The sequence below is a fragment of the Hevea brasiliensis genome, chromosome 15 (genome assembly GCF_030052815.1).
Source record: "Hevea brasiliensis isolate MT/VB/25A 57/8 chromosome 15, ASM3005281v1, whole genome shotgun sequence".
NCBI classification, from domain to species: Eukaryota; Viridiplantae; Streptophyta; class Magnoliopsida; order Malpighiales; family Euphorbiaceae; genus Hevea; species Hevea brasiliensis.
The window spans coordinates 22108773-22131154 of record NC_079507.1 but is presented as its reverse complement, the minus strand read 5'-3'; the positions used below and the strand labels follow the sequence as shown (position 1 = coordinate 22131154).

At 32.2% G+C, this 22382-nt stretch overlaps 1 long non-coding RNA gene across 5 annotated transcripts in view; it reads left to right on the top strand.

Annotated features, from left to right (window-relative positions):
- Positions 1-6675: 6675 nt before the first annotated feature.
- The window catches only part of LOC131173923 (uncharacterized), a 29192-nt gene continuing 13485 nt past the window's right edge, over positions 6676-22382 (top strand). For 2 of the 5 annotated variants that reach the window (XR_009144237.1, XR_009144236.1), the window contains exons 1-3: positions 6676-7389; positions 7463-7538; positions 7840-7950. This is a non-coding gene — a long non-coding RNA (uncharacterized LOC131173923). Of the gene's footprint in view, positions 7390-7462; positions 7539-7797; positions 7951-22382 lie in introns of all 5 variants that reach the window. The other 3 variants (XR_009144240.1, XR_009144239.1, XR_009144238.1) reach the window with 3 other exon arrangements.

The window sequence follows — 22382 nt, the reverse complement described above, 5'->3', positions numbered from 1 at the left end:
ATGTCTAATCTTTCCAATGACACAAAAATGAGGTCATTTGGACCTGTCTAGAGGAAGTTATGGCTTTATTTGGTCAATTTTCTGGGTTTAGTGTTTGGATTTCCAGATTGAGACAGTAAATTGGTCAAGATTTGGACAGAATTTGGGCATGGTTTCTCCATGAAAAATGGGGTATTTTGAGTCTAGTTTCACCTCCAATTGGCCTCATACCAATTGGGGTCACACAACTTTAGTTATAGGTCAAACAAGACCCTGGACTCATAGGTCTGAATTTCCTGCACATGAAACATCACTTCCAATATTCCATCCTCCTTACTCCCAACTACAATTTATCACTCATAATACTTCAAATGATCAACAAACAGCCTCAACAATATCAATCTTAAGCCATATCACCAAGGTAACAAAATTAACTCAAACCTTAACTCCAATTTCCAAAATCAACTCTCATGTAAATTCATACCAACCAAGGTTATCAATCACACACACACACACACACACACACACACACACACACACACACACACACATATATATATATATATATCCTTATCTAAGCTTGTATTCAAGTTTTAATTCAATAAAACACATCAATTCCTCCTCTTATGGTTGCTGCCCAAAATTTACCTCTCTCTTTTATACATGATTTCTTTCAATCTCTTAATCATTTGCTCATATTTAAGCTAACTTTCAAGGAATAAACAAGATTTAAAGGTTAATATGCACTAACCTCCATTGAAGAAATTCTCAAGCATGCCAACTCCACTTTCTCTCTTTCCTTTTGCTGTCCATGTCTTGCTCTAGGTGTGAGGATAAATTTTTATGAAGGGAGGATGAGGTTTTATGGTAGTTTTGGGTGGAAAGCAAGCTTGGGATTAAGGCTTCCATGGAGGTTTTCTCTATTCTCTCACTTTTCCTATGTTGCCAGTTGGTTTGGACATGAAGGAGCATATTTTTGTTTTCATTTTTGTCTCAATTTATCCCTTGTTATTTGATTTATAATGGCTTATTGAGTTGTGATTGGTGGATAGGTTCATAATGACATCATATGATGTCATAATTAGGTATTTTCTTTCATTTTCTTTTCTTCTTTTCTCTACTCTTTTTCAATTCAATTTTTAGCAATATTTATTCATATTTTAGATTATAATAATTATTTACTTAACTAGACAAGTTGGCCAAAAATCATCTCTGAAGACGAAATGTTCAAAATGCCCTCCATTTGGCTTAACAGACTAAAATTGTCTGTACCAATTGAAAATTTTTTCTAAACCTTTTCTTAGCATTCTAATGCCATAGAAACCTCAATGACTCTTCTCTGGACTCCCAAAAATTATTTCATGAATTTTTTCCTAGGTTTAGGGCTTCTAGTTACGAAGACCGCAACTTCCCACTAGGTTACCCATCGCTAAGGCACCGGCTCATTTAACTTGACTGTATTTTATTTTTAAAATTTTTCCTAAATTTTTCTTATTAATATTTGAGTTATTTATGGCTCCTCACTTTAGTCTAAATATTTTTCAAGACGTTCTAGCTGTCTGAACTGACACCGGTCATCGGAACAGTAGAATGTATGGAATTGCAACAGTGAGGGTGTTACACTCCCACCCAATCAAACTTTGACACATGGCACTAACTTATTTAAAATGTCTTAATGGGAAGAAAAAAAAGAAAGAAATTAGTTGTTTCTTTTTCTTTCCCTAACCTGCCGTTTCCCTCCTCCCACCAAAAACCACTATTAAAGCTTATTCAAGCTTTATAACTCACCCAAAATTCACTTGAAACCCTAACCTAGCTTCACAAAAAAATTAACCTAGCAACTTGAATATCCTCTAGGCAGCTAAAAGAGGAAGAAAAAAAAGAAGTTTGTGAAGGGAGAAATTCTGCCCCAACAAGGTAAGTGACCAAACTCTTACTCCTTTTGCTTTAATTCATGTTCAATGGAATGAATTGTATAGGAAATATAAGGAAATAAAGCAAATAAGTGTGTGTGTGCAACTTACAATTTTTGGCAGCTAGGGTTAGCTAGGGTTTGATGATTTTTCTTGATAGAAAAATGGTTATGAGCAGCCTTTGGTAGTGGATGAGGTATTGAACATAATTAAGTAAGTGAAATGCAAGAATTGTGCATGTATGAAATGAAAAAAATTGGACACTTGAACAATTCTAGGGTTTGCTCATGTAATAGTTCATTAACCTTGTAATGGTCAATTAGTCACCATTTGAATGTGTATAATGAGGAAATGAAGTGAGTTGAGGCTTGGCATTTGTGTATGGGTGAGCTGCCTTGGCTAACCTGCAGGACTAAGCATGAGTCCAACAGGTTTGGGCAATTATAAATGGAGTTGTAGGGGTTGAATTAGAGCAAGGCCAATTGGACATGAAACTAGACACATAATGGCATAACTTTGGTGGAGAAACCCTGCCTAGAAAAACAAACCAAGTTGATAAAAAAATTGCCCTAATCCGGGTGACTTGCATTCTGCCTGGGCAAAATGACCAAATGAACAGTATTTATTCATTTGGTCATAACTCAGTATAGAAAGGTCCAATTGACCTGAAATTTTCCCAACAAAAAGCTAAGACATAGACCTACAACTTTCATGAAGAAATAAATCCAAATTCTGACCATAACCTAGTCAAATTGGCAACCAAACTTAGGTTACCAAATCTGGCAAAACTAGTTTTGCCCAGAGTTTTGGATTCTGTCCAATCCGGCCAGTTATGGTGTTTAGGCCATAAATTGAGCTACAAAGCTCGAAATGGAGTGATTCAAAAAAGGAAATGTAACTAGACAAAATAAGGAACAACTTTCATGAAGACAATTTTACCAAATTCCTACTGTAAAAATGACCAATGGAACAGTAAACACAAGGCTTGAAATTTGAAAATTTTGAACAACTAACACTAAGCTTAGAAATGGTATTGGCAACCAATACCAACAACTTTAGAATGCAAAATGTGGTATCCAATGTACCTATTGTCTATGCAAAAGTCAACATTTTAGTTAACTAATGAAATGAATAATAGCACCTAGACTTAGATTTCAAGAATTGTAAAGTTTAAAAGTGTAACATGCGCTAGTACACCTAGCAAGATTGGTTTGGATAGGTTAGCATGTCAATAGGGTTCAGTTAGCCGTACTACACATGGCATTATGCAATTATGTGATTTCATAGCTTTTAGCCATTCTGATATTATGTTGATACTTGGCCTTGTGCCTAATGTTATTACAACTTATTAGCTATTCTGTTGCACACTGGGAGATACATATGTGACCGATGGTGTGATGGCCTGAGGTACTTGATACCCAGTGCCAGTTTACTCATTTATCCAGTCCAGTCATCTAGTATAGGTTACTTGGGAAACCAAAAATGAAAGTGGATAAATTTAATGAAATTATGAATATAACAAGTACATAATAAATAAGATTACCAATAATTATCGAAAAATGGTCTGCATAAGACATCAAAACATGCACTGCATATTTAATTTCTGTTATTTCTTTTTATTCTATTATTGGCACCACCAAGAATTATTGCTTAGCGCGTTGCTTTTTGCCATGCGTAGGTTTTGGAGAGATCGATAGAGAGCCCAGTAGACCATAGACTGGGTGAGATCATCTACAGCTCTGCATAGTGTCCGTGTCACCTCATCGACATCAGTGCATTGGTAAGACTCTAGGTTTCATTTTGAGTATTTTGTAATTAACTTTTACTTTCTCATGTGAAATTGAAACTCATGTAATGCATTTTGTTATCAATGTAAATAGTGAAAATTATGTTTATGAATGAAAAAGTGAATATTTATTTATGACTTTTACATGAATATCATATGAGATAAATGATTGTGAAATGGAAATGTTGTTGAAAAATATTGAGATTTTGTTGATGAAATGGAGTTTGGAATTGATTGAAAATTTTGGAAGTGTTTTTCACAAGTTAGGAAGAACTATTTTCTCCATTTTTAGCTGGTACTCTGCTGGATTTTCTATAAAATTTGCGGAACCTCAAATAAATTGATGTTTTCCATAAATAACTTAAATAAATTATACTTCACCAAATTGTACTTCATAATTATGATAAAAATAAATAAGGAAGCATAAAAATGATTGAAATAAAATAGGGTGTTCCGGTACACTGTGTGACATATCTTACTCGGCTATATTATAGACAGGTAAAGGTTGTCACAAATATATTCAATATCTATTATATATCCATCTTCTTTATAAGGGAGTTAAAGTAGATACTGCATAGGCATGAGACTTGGATGTAATGCACTTATTCGTTTTAGCCTCCTGCTTTTGTATTCAACAAAAATATCGTGATTTTTATGATACATGCCAAAAATCACCAATAATTAAATCCAACAATCTCAGAAGCAGCAAGAGGTGAATATTGTGCACTATCACTCAATCTTTTACTAATTAGTATTAATTTTATAGGCATTAAGTCATTTTCAAAAAATTTATCTCTTACCATTCTAAATGACTTGACTAATTTGTTATTGCAGTTCAACATTTCAATAAGGTTTTCAACTATTGTTTGGTCTATGGGAGACTCATTTGAAAACAAAGACATTCTATTTTCAAGTTCAAGAGTTGTATCATATAAATACACCTAAGCAAATTTTGGTTTTTCTCCTTCAATAGGTAATAAAGATCCTATGGCATGATAACTTTGTCCACTTATCTTAAAAACATACGGGCCATTAGCTTGATTAATATCATGATCAATTTTTTCATCCATTGATGTAAAAGCAAACACTGAGTTATATAATCTTATATTTTCTTTGAAATGGCTTAGATTTTGGGTTTAGTAGATAAGCTAAGTATAATGGGGGCTCCTTGGTAATTTAATCTTTCTTTTTCTACAACAAAGAGGATATGTCAATTATTTATTTATTTTTTATTCTTATAGTCAATTTTCCCAAAATAGAACCTAGCAGTGACTACATACATGTGGATAGCCTAGGTCTAGGTTCCACAAGTAATCCCCTATAAAAAAAATAATAAAATGAGTTCAATGTTCTTATTAAAAAAGAACACTAATTTAAAATGACATGATGCACTATTAGGTTTCATGCGTGTGGCTAAATGATTTAGGCAAGAGCACAATTTACTTGAGGAAGCACCAGGAACATCCACAAAAGAGAAACCATTATTATTGGGAGGGGCAAAAACATGTATGGAATAATGCATTTTCATTGGTCATGTATTTTGGAATGCAGTATCTTCAAGTATATGAACATTAAACAATCTTTTCTCAGAGGGAGACAGCAAAAACAATGACGTAAAAGAAGAAATCTCAGCTAAAAAAATAGATGTTTACTATTGATACTGCTTATTTGGGGAAACACTGATGTAGGAACATATTTCTTTCCCTCGTTATAAAAGGTGAATTCTATAGAAAAAGTAATCTACTTTACTCATCTATTTAATTTGGTCACAAATAATTAATAATTATTGATAAAGTTATCTATTTCAATGTTAACATCCACCAAATTAAATGCAGATTCATTGTTTGAACTAAGCGAAGACATTTAATTGCAACATAACATGTGTAATTTTGTAAGAGGAAAAATGTATTTATTTATTTAATAAATGATGAATAGAAAAACTAAACAATCAACAAAATAATAAATGAATTAAGCTAACATGTTAGGACATCGAAAAAGAAATTAGAAATACATATATAGATCTCAAAATACAATTCCTAAAAGAAAAAAAATAAAGGCATTAAAAAAATAACTCAATATAAAAATATTATAATTCATAATAAATTCACCCACAACCAATGAATAATCTTAAAGATCAATGAAGTAAGAATTTTAAATTATAATTATTCTCAAATGCTAACTTCGATTTTTTTTTTTTTAGTTGAAGCAAATTAATTAGAGGTCATTGATGTAACAACCTAGGCAAATCCCATATCGGCAAAACACGAGAGAGATGCTGGGTTTATAAGTTGGTGGTTCGTAACCCCTAGTGACGCGTTTTAAAATCGTGAGGGCTTCGACCCAGAGCGGACAATATCACTAGTGGGCTGGGCCGTTACATTTGTGCTCCCACCATCGCTCAAGGTTGCACACGGAGCGGCTCTGATACCACAAATGTAATGGCCTGGCTCACTAATGATATTGTCTGTTCTGGGCCGAAGCCCTCACGGTTTTAAAACGCGTTATTAGGGGTTACGAATCGCCAACTTATAAACCCAGTATCTCTCATGTGTTTTGTCGATGTGGGATTTGCCTAGGGTGTTACAATTAAACCATTATTTTAGTTACTTCAAAAAGTGTAAAATGTTAATAGTAATATAAAACTTATTAAAGTAGCAAATCAATAACAACACTTGCTAATTAAAAACTCAACTTTGCTAATTATACATGCAATTAAAAATAATAAAATTTTAATTTTAATAAATTAATATAAATTAAAAATCATTAATAATCAATAATTTTTTTAAATAAAAAATCAATTTGTTTATTAACTATTGATAACTAAGCGAAATATAAATTTTCTTATTCTAATTTGTACATAGCTTAACCCAATCTTGGCCCGTTTGATAGTCCAAATTTGTCCCTATTGTCAGCCCAGCCCAGCTGTTGACTTTGAAGAATTGTAAAAATCTACCAAATCGGAGCCCTAACTTTTAACTTTGAGCCAATTATGTCTTCCCTTCTCTTATCTTCTCTACGCCACTCAACCTCACATGATCTTCTCCTTTCTCTCGTCTATTCTGGCCTACACACACTCACACCAAATGCTAAAATAAAATTGATCCAATGAATTTTTTTTTTTTTGGCAAAGTCATCATGCTTTTCATTAGGCGGCTCCCTCTAATCTAGGTGATTTGGGATCATAATTGGAGGTTCATTTGGCCAAGCCTTTCACTCTTCTCTCCCTGTCCTTGATCAAGAAACTAAAATCAAAGCTAACCTAGGTCAGGAATGTAGATCTTTGGTCTAAGATTGACAACTTTAAAAGCTAATAAAGCTTACATGTGGCCAAATCCTTCATTTTTCTCTCCCTATCCTTCATAAGAAAATGAAATCAAAGCTAATCAAGGTTGGTAATGTTGATCTTTCCTCTAAGATCGATGACTTAAGAAGCCAATCAAGCTTGCATGTTCCCTACCCCCTTCTCTCCTAATATTTTGCTCTTAACTCTACCTTCTTGTAACCTAACAATGGCTGTCTTCAAAGGTTATGCAAGCATCTCAATTTCTTGCTTTGATTATCTTAAATATGGATTTTTTTTTTTCATTCTTTCAAGCATACATAAGTCCACTCTATTCAATTTCAATTTGTATTTATTTATGGATTCCAGTTGTTTTGATTTATCAAATGAAGTGATAATTCCCTCACCTTTTTTCGAGCCTAACTCAAGAGGTAAGAACTTTCCTATTTATTCAAGTTTCACTCCTTTCTCTATTTTTCGTTCTCTCATTTTTTGTTTTCTCAGATTCATTCCTAAATGGGATCTTGCCGTGAAGAGAGTGTTGCAAAAAACCAACAAAAGTAGTTCACAACTCATTAAGGTAGTAAAATTGCAAATCTTTTTCTTGGCATAATAATGTATCAAGCCTCACTTTTCTTCCTCATTTTTTACTACAACATGATTTTGTCTTTGGCTTGTCAATTTACTAAGCCTAAGGAGGTGTATTTCAATGTCACATAAGTTTATTTTTCATACTTTTGCTATGCATAACTTATTTATTTTTGAGATTGGTGTGTCGAGGCCTGTATCTTTAATTTTGACTTTGGAGAATATCTTTCTTATTTAATGCAAAATCTTAGGTCATGATATTCTTAAGTGCTTATGAAGTGCCCATGAGTTAGGTGGAGGATGCAGGAGATTCATACAAAAATTAAATGGAAGAGTGCATCTACTTAATCATGGAAGAATTAAAAACTAGAGGATTCGACAATGATCATAATCTTGCCTATCAGGTTGGTGGAGATATCTAAACTTATAAATTATAGCTTTCTCATCTAGTCCTTTGGTGATTGTGACATCATGTTGGGCTACTGTGTCCATTGCTTATTAAAGGTTTTATTGTTTCAAGTACGTAAAAGTCTCTTAATTTAATTTGATTTTGGCCCAATTAATGGATTCCAGGCATTAATAGTTTCAATTTCTCATATTTAAAATTACCTTTCCAATTGAGTACATAATGAAGATGAAGTCACCAGGGTCACTAATTCTCTCAAGCAGGTAGAACCTTTATACTTTCACCAATTTTCTTTTAAAATTTAACAAATTACTTGTATGTATTTTTTTTTATCCCAATTTATAAAATACAACTTTTTTATTAATATTATTTTCTAAAAAATTAAGTTTATTTTTTTTTTCATGTTTGTACAGTCCTAGTTTATTTGATTTGATTATGTCCCATTTCATGAATTCCAAGCATTTTTTATAAGATTAATTCATATAAATTGTTTTGATTTCTCATATTCAAAAATAAACTCTCCAGTTGAACACATGTAGACTAAGAAATCATTAACAACTCTTTAATCCTCCCACACAGGTAAAATTCTTGTATATATTTTTTGCTAGGCTCATCAAATAAAATATTACCTACTTAAAACTCAGATTTTTAGGGACCACTTCATATATATCCATTTGGTTTCTCTAATGTATTCATTACCCAATGATAATCTTTCATTCAAAATATTAATCTTAGCTTCTTCTCTTTAAACAATTAGGTGTAAATTCAAATACAATGAACAAATTAAAATAAAAAACACTTAGAGATTCAGTTCATAGATAGAAAAAGAAATAGCAACAGGTGGATATTAAATAAAAATCACTTTAAATTCTAAGAGAATTAAGTTACCTTTTAGAAGCCTGAATGTTCAGGATTGTCCCTAGTATTAAAAAAAAAAAAAAAACATTATTAATTTACTTCATATATTCTAATTATATGTGTGTGTATATTCATCTGCTCTCATTTTATTTTTTAATTCTAAAACTTCATTTTATTATTATTATTATTAAAGATAACCAAGAAATGTTAAGAGCAAGGACCTCCAGATTCCTAAAACCTAGTGTGTGTGTGAGCGTGCTCATTTATTTATTTTTTTAATTCTAAAATTTTATTTTATTATTAATTATTGAATGATCTAAATTTGAATATTCCTCAAAATGTTCTCTCCCTCACATTGTTTTCTTATATCATTTTTTTTTTATTAATTGCCATTAAGTTGCACATTTATTAGCTCTCACATTCTTTTTTGTAGATGCAACACATACATACATAGGATTAATGAATGTTAATTGGTTTTCATGTATCAAATAAAACTAATAAAAAAATTCAAGGGAAAAAAAGGTAGAGAACTTAATATTAATTTAACTAACATAAATACATAATGACATTATACACCTACTTCATATAAGACCTAGAAGCTTCCAAGCTACATCCCAAAAGTGACACAAATAACATAAGTCTATAAACCATTCAATATAAACTATTAACAAGGAAAACACATAAGCCTGATTCTTCTATCCAACAAAAAAAAGAAAAGCTTTTAAAAGAGGTCGTCAGTGATTAAATCACTAACAAAACTCTTGATATTTTTCAAAATCTTACTTAACTTCTGAAAATTTTTTTTAACCTTTTTAAACCTAGAAAAGCAAGAGACGCATAAGACGCTTGCAAGGCTTGCAGTTGACCTTCACACTCAACATACTTGCCATAAAGGTCATGAAAAGCTTCAGTATAGCTATCCCTGAATAAAACCATATATCTATAATTATAATCTTTAATTTCAAAGTCATATATAGCCTTAAAAGCATCCAAAGTTGTTAGTGTGGCATATGCTTAGCTTCTTGAGAACTAGCATTGCTAATACCAATTCTATCTACAATCACCTTATATCCCTTTCCATCATGATGCATGAAAATTACTTTAGCATAAAAGACCCCCTTATTAGAAGTTTCTTCTTGATAGACTTGCCTTGGCAAACCTAGCTCTTCAAGAATTTCACGTAACACATTATCGATTGAAAATCTAAGTATCATTATATAAGAAAGGAGGAAAAAAGAAATGCAAAAGTGATAAGTGCATAATTTATTAATTTTACTCCCATCACATTTAGTGTTTCTAGTATGTTTTTATGTTTAATTCAGTTGGTTAAGTATATTTATCATTTAGGCATATGTTTAGATAGTTATTGGAATAATTTTGTTAAATGGAGAAATTTTCAGCATTTAACATTTACTATATATTTTAGGTGTTTCTAAAGTTTTGGGTCTCCAAATTGAGTACTGTTTATTCCATTAAAAAGCTAAGATAGAGCACTACAAATGATAAAGAGGGACCAAAGCCCAAATCAGTCTCTAAGGTTGACAAAATGAGCTATGGATTAACTACAAAAGCCCAGAATTGATGTGTCATAATTAGTTTCAGTCTTTATTTTGTATCTGGAGTTCCAGACGTCCAAATGAAGCAAGCCTAAGCCCAATTGAACCTTAAGAGCCACCACCTCTATAACTTCTATGAGGGGCTGGATGCGAGATGAGGCCATTTTAATTGTCAAAAATGGCAATGAAGTTGTCACTATAGGTTGGACCATCTATCTGAACCAGTCTCGGTTTTTGGGCTATAACTTGGGCTGTAAACCTCGAATTTGGACAAATGAGTACCCGTTGGAAAGCTAAGAAATAGGGCTACAATCAGCATTTAACCTTTACTATATATTTTTGGTGTTTCTAAAGTTTTGGGTCTCCAAATTGAGTACTGTTTATTCCATTAAAAAGCTAAGATAGAGCACTACAAATGATAAAGAGGGACCAAAGCCCAAATCAGTCTCTAAGGTTGACAAAATGAGCTATGGATTAACTACAAAAGCCCAGAATTGATGTGTCATAATTAGTTTCAGTCTTTATTTTGTATCTGGAGTTCCAGACGTCCAAATGAAGCAAGCCTAAGCCCAATTGAACCTTAAGAGCCACCACCTCTATAACTTCTATGAGGGGCTGGATGCGAGATGAGGCCATTTTAATTGTCAAAAATGGCAATGAAGTTGTCACTATAGGTTGGACCATCTATCTGAACCAGTCTCGGTTTTTGGGCTATAACTTGGGCTGTAAACCTCGAATTTGGACAAATGAGTACCCGTTGGAAAGCTAAGAAATAGGGCTACAATCAGCATTTAACCTTTACTATATATTTTTGGTGTTTCTAAAGTTTTGGGTCTCCAAATTGAGTACTGTTTATTCCATTAAAAAGCTAAGATAGAGCACTACAAATGATAAAGAGGGACCAAAGCCCAAATCAGTCTCTAAGGTTGACAAAATGAGCTATGGATTAACTACAAAAGCCCAGAATTGATGTGTCATAATTAGTTTCAGTCTTTATTTTGTATCTGGAGTTCCAGACGTCCAAATGAAGCAAGCCTAAGCCCAATTGAACCTTAAGAGCCACCTCTATAACTTCTATGAGGGGCTGGATGCGAGATGAGGCCATTTTAATTGTCAAAAATGGCAATGAAGTTGTCACTATAGGTTGGACCATCTATCTGAACCAGTCTCGGTTTTTGGGCTATAACTTGGGCTGTAAACCTCGAATTTGGACAAATGAGTACCCGTTAGAAAGCTAAGAAATAGGGCTACAACTTTCCTGAAGAGGTCAGAGGCAGATTCGAAAAGTAAGTCGCTAAAAATCGGCCTTGATTTCAAAGACGTGAATGCAGGCTGAAAATCTGTCTTTTGAATTTCAAAACTTTTCCTAATTTGGTTCCTATCTTTGGGATTAGGTTTTTGATAAATACGTCTTTAGGCAGCAGCTAAGAACATCCCAATTCAGACCTTCATTCTCCATAGAAGACCTTCGTTCTCCATTCTCTTTTTAGATTTCTTCTTTATTTTTCTTTATTTTTCTGTAAGCCATGAACATGAGTGGCTAAGTTTTTAATTCGGTTCAAGGGATTCAAGTTCTTTTGGTTGATTTGTGAGATCAAGTTCTTAATTTAATTTATGTCTTTTTGAATATCTATTATTTTCTGATTTAATTGTTTTTTATCTATTGAATGATTTGCTAAAAAGGCCTATTAGTTAATTGTTTGATTTGATCAATTGCTAGTTCATCTTCATAATCCATAATTGTTGTGTAAGATTAAACATGAGTAGCAATTAAATTTTATTGATTATGATCCCAGTTTTTGATAATAACCTAAGGAAATAATAGAGTGAATTAAATGATTTATGCTTCATAAATTGTGGTTCAGCTTAACTACTTCCTATTCTTAAAGTAGTTATTAATTTGATGAGGATTACTTAATACCAATTCAGTTAATAATTAGAGTCAATAAGAGTGCTGGGCTCGAATTAATGAGTATAGGGAAGTCAGGGGTTTACTTCGCTTGGTAAATCTACGTTAAGTATTCAATAAGATATAATTGTATTTCTTTTGTCTATGATCGAATCAATGCATTGGAATGAGAATTACCTTGGACTGAAGTTTGTTTAATTGGAGAGTTTCTTATTTTTAGATCTTAATTTTGGATTATTGATTTCTTCTTTGGATTGCGAATTAACCCCCCCCTTCCCCCCCAACCTTTGTTTCTTTTTTCATTACACAAATGCACAAAATTTAATAATTCAGTCTTTAGGGTACGACCTGGATTTACCACTTATTGCAGAAAATATTTCATAATTGGTGATTTCAGTTAATTTAATTTCTGGTGGATTCGACACCCATCAAAAAGTAAAAAATCAATAAAAGAAGATTAATAAGAAACAATTTAGTTCATTATTACATTAGCCAAATCACTCTTCTTAGTTTCAGCAATTGCTGAATATTCTTTAAGTTTTTCTATTAAATCTGCACACCAACATCTCAAGCTTCCTTAAATCTTGGCTTAAAACAATGCATCTTTTAATTCACTTTTCTATTAAAAATATGATCATGATCAAAATGGTAAAAGTGAAGCAACCTTTTGAACATGTTTATGTATTTAACAAATAACAAAAGATTGAAAAATAAGCATGACCTTATTTACTTTTTTCATCTTTGATTAAATGGACTATGAAAAAACATGCCTTTAACAAATAATAGCAAGCTCAAAAGAGGAAGCTGCTTCTTTGAATTGGTCACTGTCTATCCTTTTTTCTTTTAGCATACAATGGCAGCAAATCTGTTATTGTTTGTTGTCCTAATTTTGGTTCATATTAGCTCATCCTTAAAAGCAACTCAACCTTTGATTTTCTCCTAATCATAAAGCATGAAAAAAAAAATAACTCATTTTGCATTTGTAGTTGTGATATGGTTCCCTCACACTATTTTTCTCTTTTCTTTGACAAAGGTAGAAAAGGTTAGATGCTTTTTTAAAAGGAATATTACATCCATGCTTATATAGCAAAAGATCACATGTATGGTATTTTCTTTGCATAGAAAGGTAGCAAATCTATCATTGTTCAATGTCTTATTCTTAGTTCATATTAACTCATCCTTAAAAGGAAGTCAACCACTGATTTCCACTTGATCATAAAGAATAAGAAAAAATAACCTTTTTACATCTATAAGTCTCATCTAGTTCCCTCCCATTATTTTCCTCTTTTCTTTGAAAAATGAAGCAAAAGTTGACTCCTTTTAAAAAAGAATATTACATCTATATTTATATAGCAAAACTTGACTCCTTTATAAAGAGAAAGTTCTTTTTTCTTTAGATTTGCACATATGAAAACAAAAAAAATACAAGGGGGAATACCTCAAAATCCTAAAACAGGCACAACAAGCTACAAAAGCAAAAAAGCAAAACATTAAATAAAAGCAACCTCAACATAAAAGCAACAATTAATCTAACTAACAAATAAAGAAGCTACCTTAAAAGCCACAAAAGGAAGCTCTATCAATAAAAAGAAAACATAAATGAAGCATTTAATTAATCTCACAACATTAAATATACAAAGAAGCTAATAAATAAAGAAAACATAGATGAATGATGCCCAAAAGAAGTGCAAGTCAAATTTGCACTAAATGAAAGCAAAAGCAAAAACAAATGAATAACTAAAAGCTTATAACAGTAAAAAAAGCCTTGAAAAAAGTATTGTACCTGGAAGCCAAAGGGATGAGGAGGCAGCAACTAAAATAGCAAAAAAAACACATCAAATGAGCAAAAAAAAAAAAAAGATAAACAAAAAAGAAATAAAAGGAATGTTGCTAATAGTTCTAGACCTTCCAAACAACTCAGTAAGATGCATGACCACCAAAGAAGGAAAGATTTCTATTTATAAAAGAAAACAATAACCTAAAAAAAAAGGGATTAGGTCAAAATGTAACTATAGCTGTCAGGAGGAATGGAAGCACCTTAAAATACCCAATTAATAAAAATCTTAATTCAATGCCAACATTAGTCACTTAGGATAAGTATCATATCTTATTAGAGATAACATATCCCCCCTCTAATTGTACTTCCACTAAGATAGGAATTTACTCTAATTATACTCTTCATCCAAACTGAAGTGAACTAGAGTCAGTCTACTTAATGCATATATAAGGAGCTTAAACCTCAATAGCTTAATAATGCTTTCTATAAAAACTCAACTTCTCTAAATTAAAAATCATTAATAATCAATATTTTTTAAATAAAAGATCAATTTATTTATTAACTATTAATAACTAAGCAAAATATAAATTTTCGTATTCTGATCTGTACATAGCTTAACCCAATTCTTAGGTCCATTTGACAATCCAAATTTTTCCTAATAGTTAGCCCAACCCAGCTATTCACTTTGAAAAATTGTAAGAATCCACCAAATTGGAGCCTTAGCTTTTAACTTTAAGCCAATTTTGTCTTTTATTCTCTTATCTTCTCTACACCCCTCAACCTTACTTGATCTTCTCCTCGTCATTGTCACACCCTACTCCTCGTAAGATGTAACATGCTCCCGTAGTACACCTAATGAATTACCGTACTTCCCCTACCGGTAACCCATTAAATATACTACAAGAGATTTTAAAGCAATTTTCGTTCATTTTTAAATTAGTGGGTAAATTTTTTTCATATATTAAAAACCTTTATTTAAAGTCTAAACATAAATCAAATTTTTAGATATTTAAAATCTCCGTAATTTTTACAAAAATTTCAGAAGAGTGCCATCTTCAAAACCTGAAAATAAAGACACTCCCAATATTTTTCTCAATCACAACTCCATTATTCAATCTCATTTCACAAATCAACACAAGCAACTCAATACACAATTTGAATTAAATTAAACATAGAAACCTCTCATTAAGGTAACAAAATTAATATTTACATTCATGGGATCGTAAAAAATTTAGTAGTGCAAAACTTTATCAATACATAAAATCTCAAGATAACCTTATAATAATTTGTATTTCATTACAATCCAAAAATATACTACAAAAGAGTTGGTACAACTACTCAAAGTAAATTTCATACATACAATTATAAAATTACATCAAAATCTAAAGTACAAGGGTATACCTATGATATACCCGAAGATAGTCTCACTATGCCTTTTAATAATCTTGCTCAGCTACTTTATATTTTCTTTCACTTGCTCAGCTGAGTGGTGAACTTAGTGGTGCACAAACTAATAATTTAAATCTTAATACAAGTTATGCTTAACAATTCATAACAATTAAACATTTAAAATTTCTAAATTCTTCAAAATTCATAACATTTAGAAATCAATATTTTCATTCATGCAAATTATTCATTTGAATAACATTTTGATCAAATAGTAACTATTTATCTACATTTCTTTTAAATCTCGAAACAATACAAAAATATTTTGAATCATTGACAAATTATTTATTTCAACCACAATTTATCAAACTAAGCATAATTTAAAGGGCGTTGCCAACAATTCACACAGTTGAACCCATAACCCAAAATTCAAATAGATGCCGTGTTGTACAACATGACATTTCACACTCTCCCAATAACTGAGGCTAAAAGGGAGGAACAAAGACTAGCTAGTATATATGAGTACTCATTCAAATTCTTCCCCAACTAGCAAGCCAGAGAGGAAGAAACTCGCCCCATCTAGTGGAGGAGATATCTCACTACACAAGCTAATGAGAATTCACAATATATTTTGCCATGTCAACTGTGGTTTCAAATCATATTCAAAACAATTTCTATTTCCAAAGTGTTTACAAATCATCAACATATTTAATCATTATAAATTCATGCTCAAGGTTGGCAACACATCAAACTTAAAATTTACAATCCTCAAAACCATGCAATAAATCCTTAAATGCATAAGAAAATTTACTTTTAATTTATACAATTTCATTCAACAAATTAAAATCCTCAACACAACAAAATTATAAATCATAAAATAAACTTGTTCAAATCAATTTAGAAGTGAAAAGTAACAAAATAGTTAGTTGTGCACAAACCTTAAGTGAGTCGCCTCTTGGCCTTGACTCGATTCTTCGGGTTCCTTTCCGGTATTCTTTTCAACTGAAACACACAATTTTACAGTGTTTCAATACCATAACTTAGCATAAATCCAAAAATAAATTTAAATTCACTTTTACCTAGCTCTAATGTGCTAAACTTGCCGTTCTTTAAATTTTGTGTTTCGGGGTTACTATTCACTACACTATTCAAGTCAATTTGTTGACTTTCTAAGGCTTAATAGGTATGGGAATTCCAACTTCACCCACATACCACATTTTGGTCACTAAATTTGTTGGTTTTGGTTGTTTACTCAATTTCTAAGTCTTTTAGGCAAAATTGCAAATTTTTAGTTTTGGTGTCTTAAGTTGCACTATTCCATTAGTCATTTTATTGTTAGAATTTGGCAAAACTTTCTTCATAGAAAATGTTCCCTATTGTCTTATGTTTATTCTCCTTTTTTAATCACTCCAATTGAAGTTTTGTAGCTCAAGTTATAGCCATTTGAATCATGGCTGCCGGATTGGACTTAACCCAGATTTCTGGGCAAATTTTGGTTCTAGCAGTTTTAGGTTACCAACTTTGGGTGGCCAAATGACCTGGTTAATGGTATAATTTGGGTTTGTGTTCTTCATGAAAGGTTTAGGTCTGTATCTCATCTGTTCACTGGTAAAATTTCAGGTCATTTAGACCTGCCTAGCTCAAGTTATGGCCAAATGAACAGAATCAGTTTGTACAAGGCAGACTGAGAATTTCCAGATTTGGTCAATTTGTTCATTAGGTTTTGGTCACTTTTTGGGCATGGTTCCTAAATGAAAATTGTGTCATTTTGTGTCTATGTTCATTCCCAATTGGTGTCATACCAATTGGACTTGTAAATTTTCAGTTTTGGTCCCTCAAAGGGACCTTGGTCCTGCTGCCAACAGCATGACCACATTCAATCCGAAATTAACCTCAATTCAAACACTTCCAACACACTTTATTTGGTCACAAATGACCATTTCTCACTTCAAACTAGGTTAAACACATCATTTCACCATTTCTCCAAATTTTGTCACCTGAACCCTAGGTCCAAAACCCTAATTCACACTAATTGTTACATTTGATTGATTCAACACATCTTAACATACTTTTACATCTCATTCAAGCATTCTAACAAGTTTAATGCAATCAAATTCATGCAATTCATCCCCCCTCATAGGCTGGCCAAAATTCCTTTTTGGTCCTCCACAAATGTTTTCTTTTCATTTTAAGTTTATTTCTAAGTTAGTTAAGCTATAAACACAATTAATTCAATTAGAAAATCAAATTTAGTTTACTAACCTTAGTGTAGAATTTTCTTTCCCTTTAACCTCTTCCTTTCTTCCTTTTTTTATTGTCAAGTCCTCTATCAAAGCTTGAAATCAAGGTTTAATGTTGGAGGTTTAACTTTCTATGGTGGAATTGTGGGTTTGATCAAGCTCAAAATGAGCTTTAATGGAGGTTTTGGTGAGGGAGAGGGAGAGTGAGAGTGAGGCGGCAACTTAGGCAAAGAAGAAGACTTTTATTTTTTTTTTCTTTTCTTTTCTTTTCTTTTTTATGTCTTAGGAAGACCACAAATCCAATTAAATAAAATTTTAATTAAAATACTTATGGCATCATGCATGATGTCATGCATGATGTCATCTCTCTTCACTTTTTCATTTTCTTTTTTTTTAATTTATTTTTCCATTAGTTCTTTAATTTAATTCCTGACTCTGAAATTTTCTTTTCTTTGATTTTATTTGATAGTTAGGTCAGGAGTCAGGTCTCGGGGTCAATTGACCAAATTGCCCCTCGCCGGTTCAACCCGGTTTGCAAATAATTCAATATTTCTTTTGGCTCCCTGACCTAATTATTTGACTGGCTTAACAACCTTTTTCTATGATTTTCTCTTTTCCACTGTGTTCACAATAGTCTTAAGGACCGTAGCGTCACATTTTATGGTTCAAAATTTGAGTTTAAATCGACTTTGCAGTCCTTCCTGAGAAGGTCACCCATCGCTGTGACTCTCGGCTTGTTTAACTTCTTATGTTCTGTTTTTCTTATATATACTTAACTAATTGGCAATTACTAATTATTTGTATTTATAGCTTATCTAGTTGTCTTAAGTGTGGTTCTAATCCCCTTAATTGTCCGGACCGACTCCAGTCACCGGAACAGTGAAATATACCAGGCTATATAAATAGGGGTGTTACAATTCTCCCCCCCTTAAAATAATTTCGTCCTCGAAATTTTACCTGGTATCAGTCTCTGAACAGTTGTGGGTGCTATCTCCTCATGTCCTATTCGCTCTCCTAAGTAGCTTCCTGGCCTGAATGATGGTTTCTTAGCACTTTAACTAATACTGTTTACTCATCGATTGCTCACCTCGTGTGCCAAGTTTCTTATGAGCTTCTGTCATAAGTTCGATTCAAATTCATTTCAATTTTTAGAGGTAAGCAAATCTGTGTGCTAGTGGATCCACTCTTTCTAGGACCTCATACGATCCTATGGGTGAGAACTTAGTTTTACTCTTTTCTTATCAAATCTCTTGATCATTTGATGCAACCTTTAGTTTAGTTTAGAATACTTTAGTCTTTTCTTGCTGTTGTTTTAGTAACTATTTTTCTTTGTAGTCTCTTATTATTATTATTTTTTTTAAATGACATTGTTGGTCATATATGAACTACTTATCTCTTTCTTGGCCATAGGTCCATAACCATTATCTTACCCTCTCCATTTATGACCAAGGCCTATGTGTCATTTTGCACTATCTTGTTTGCTTTTGTTTAACTTATTTCCTTTTTGATAAAATAGTTCGGGATATCGTTACTCGTCTTAAGCAGTTTGTTTGCCCTGGTGGCAATTCCTCATCTAGTGTTTTTCTCATTTCTTACTGTTCTATTTGTTTTTTATTTTTTCCACACCTTAACTTTAATTATTTTATTCCTCAATCCTATCTTCTTCCTTAACTTGACTGTCGAGTCATGATTTAGCACCTCTCATCATCCCTAACAAATCCACTATACTTCAATATTACTTTGATTTGGTCTTCTGACCATTCTAGTCAACACTTTAACTAATATTCATAACGTTTCTTTATTACATTTGCACTAACTATTCTAATTTTTACTTTCACAACTCTTTTATCTATCAATATTCTATAGCTTATTTTCTGCTGGTTTGCGATCATTACCTTTTTTTTTTTTTTCAACCATAAACAAATCTTTAATCTTAAGAAGGGAGTCTACCGGACTCTCCTGTTTCCCATGCTATTCAAAAGTTTCGCTTGAATTCTAATCTAATCCTTATGATTCGCACAATAAAATTATGCTCTTCCTAAAGAATACCTAGCCAACTAGTTCCTATCGAATTTACTATTATCAGTGAAATATCATTTCTTAACTGTTTTATAAGTTATAATTGTCATCCATAGCATCCTGTCTGTTCTAGGGGAACAAATTATATTTTGTGTCTTACTGCTACACAAATAGAATACTGTTCCTTATTAAACTTTGTACAAAAGATCCATTGCAATATCAAAACAACTATAAACCCCATATTGGAGACTGGATGACTTAGCCCTATAGGTGTTATTTTTAAATTTTTGACCATACTAAAATCTCTAGTCCCATAACAATTCCTAATGTACTGTAATTCATGCTAGGGTAACGGAGTCTTTAACTCTCACTACCTTGCAACCATGATCTTTTGATATTCTAATTGTAGAGTTTTAAATCCCGAATTAGGATTTTCAAACTCAGTTCTAGTAATAAAACTCTATTCTGGTATATTTGTACAAGAGCGAAAGTCATTTATAACTATTCTTATCCTTATGTACTATTGGGTAGTATGTAGCTCTACACAATAAATCTCAAGTCAGTACTGTAATCTACAGCTTACAGTACAAATATCAAGAATATTGTATAGTTACTACGATACATCCCAATAGATCAAACTTCCCTATGTATTATTTCTTTCAAATTCACTAATATCTTAAACTTATTTTGATTATGGTACTTACTGACATCTATCAACAGTAATGCCTTTACTTCCATCTAGGGCAGATATATTGCTATAACTTACTTTTTGGTCCTCTTGCCTTACCTAATTAGGCTTACTAATTAACTTTATAATTTATCGTAGTTTAGGAGATGTCTCTCACTAGAAACTTTTCCAAAATTAATTCCAATCATGCTTATTATCGCAATTCTTATCCTAAAAGACTAATTACTAACACATTAAAATTTATCTCCATGCAAGGGAATAGTAGTAGAACATATAATTTTAGCATTAGCATATAAACAAGTAGAGCCAGAATTAAATAGTACATAATTATTCCTTTCACAAGTTAAGAACATACCGGCAACTACATCTGAAGTCTCTGCTTCTTTCCCTCGATGCATGGCGTTCCCTCTTTCTAATGTATTCATCTGCTCAGGTTGGTCCATTGTGCGAGGATTACCCGAAGTATTGTCTCTACTTTTGCCTCTGCCCCTACTGACTATTAATAAGCCTCTAAAATCAGAATCTTGAACTGATTTCTCTAGTGTAGTATGTGGCATAAATTGACGTGCGCTAGTACAATCTCGGGCGAAATGTCCAATTTCACCACAATTGAAGCAGGCTCTAGTGACCCTATAGCATATACCCCCATGTGATTTTCCACAAACGTCACAGATACGGATAGGGTAGGAACTTTTGGTTCTTTGTCGAATGGTTCTTGATTGCTTTCGCCCTGAAGATCCGCCTCTGTCATACTTAGGAGCTCGGGGTCCCTCAAAATCTTTTCTCTTTCCCAAATTACTACTCAAACTTTGACCGATGGGTTTCCCACTTTTCTCTTTTTCATGCTGCTCTTGAGGGGGTTGGGTTTGTACTTGGGCCTGGGCTGACAGATTATCAGCCATTTGCTGAAAGAACATGGCCATATGTTGGGCCGTTTGTATAATAATTTGTATAGGAGGGACTGGTACAGTTGGACCTCCAACGCTTTGCAAAACTGGGGCCTCTCCTTGTACGTTAGTTGTATCAGACTGCTCTACCGTTTTATCCCCCTTGTCCATATCTATTCATAGAATTTTTTTTTCTATTTCCTGTATAACCAACACAAGGAGATTTCTCCCTGTTAGTTCATATTTATGATGTAAATGTACTATATGTATCAAACATTCGAGCAGTTGTACTTATCGAAAAATATTTCAAATTCACAAATCAACATTTACTTTAAAACCTTTGCTCTGATACCACTAAAACATGTCACACCCTACTCCTCGTAAGATGTAACATGCTCCCGTAGTACACCTAATGAATTACTGTACTTCGCCTACCAGTAACCCATTAAATATACTACAAGGGATTTTAAAGCAATTTTTGTTAATTTTTAAATTGGTGGGTAAATTTTTTTCAGCTATTAAAAACCTTTATTTAAAGTCTAAACATAAATCAAATTTTTAGTTATTTAAAATCTCCGTAATTTTTACAAAAATTTCGACAGAGTGCCGTTTATATTTTGAGAAAACAGTTCTTCAAAACCTGAAAATAAAGACACTCCAAATATTTTTCTCAATCACAGCTCCATTATTCAATCTCATTTCACAAATCAACACAAGCAACTCAATACACAGTTTAAATTAAATCAAACATTGAAACCTCTCATTAAGGTAAGAAAATTAATATTTACATTCATGGGATCATAAAAAATTTAGTAGTGTAAAACTTTATAAATACATAAAATCTCAAGATAACCTTATAATAATTTGTATTTCATTACAATCCAAAAATATATTACAAAAGAGTTGGTACAACTGCTCAAAGTAAATTTCATACATACAATTACAGAATTACATCAAAATCTAAAGTACAAGGGTATACCTATGATATACCCGAAGATAGTCTCACTATGCCTTTTAATAATCTTGCTCAGTTGCTTTATATTTTCTTTCACCTGCGACAACATACAAAGTTATCGTTGAGTGGTGAACTTAGTGGTGCACAAACTAATA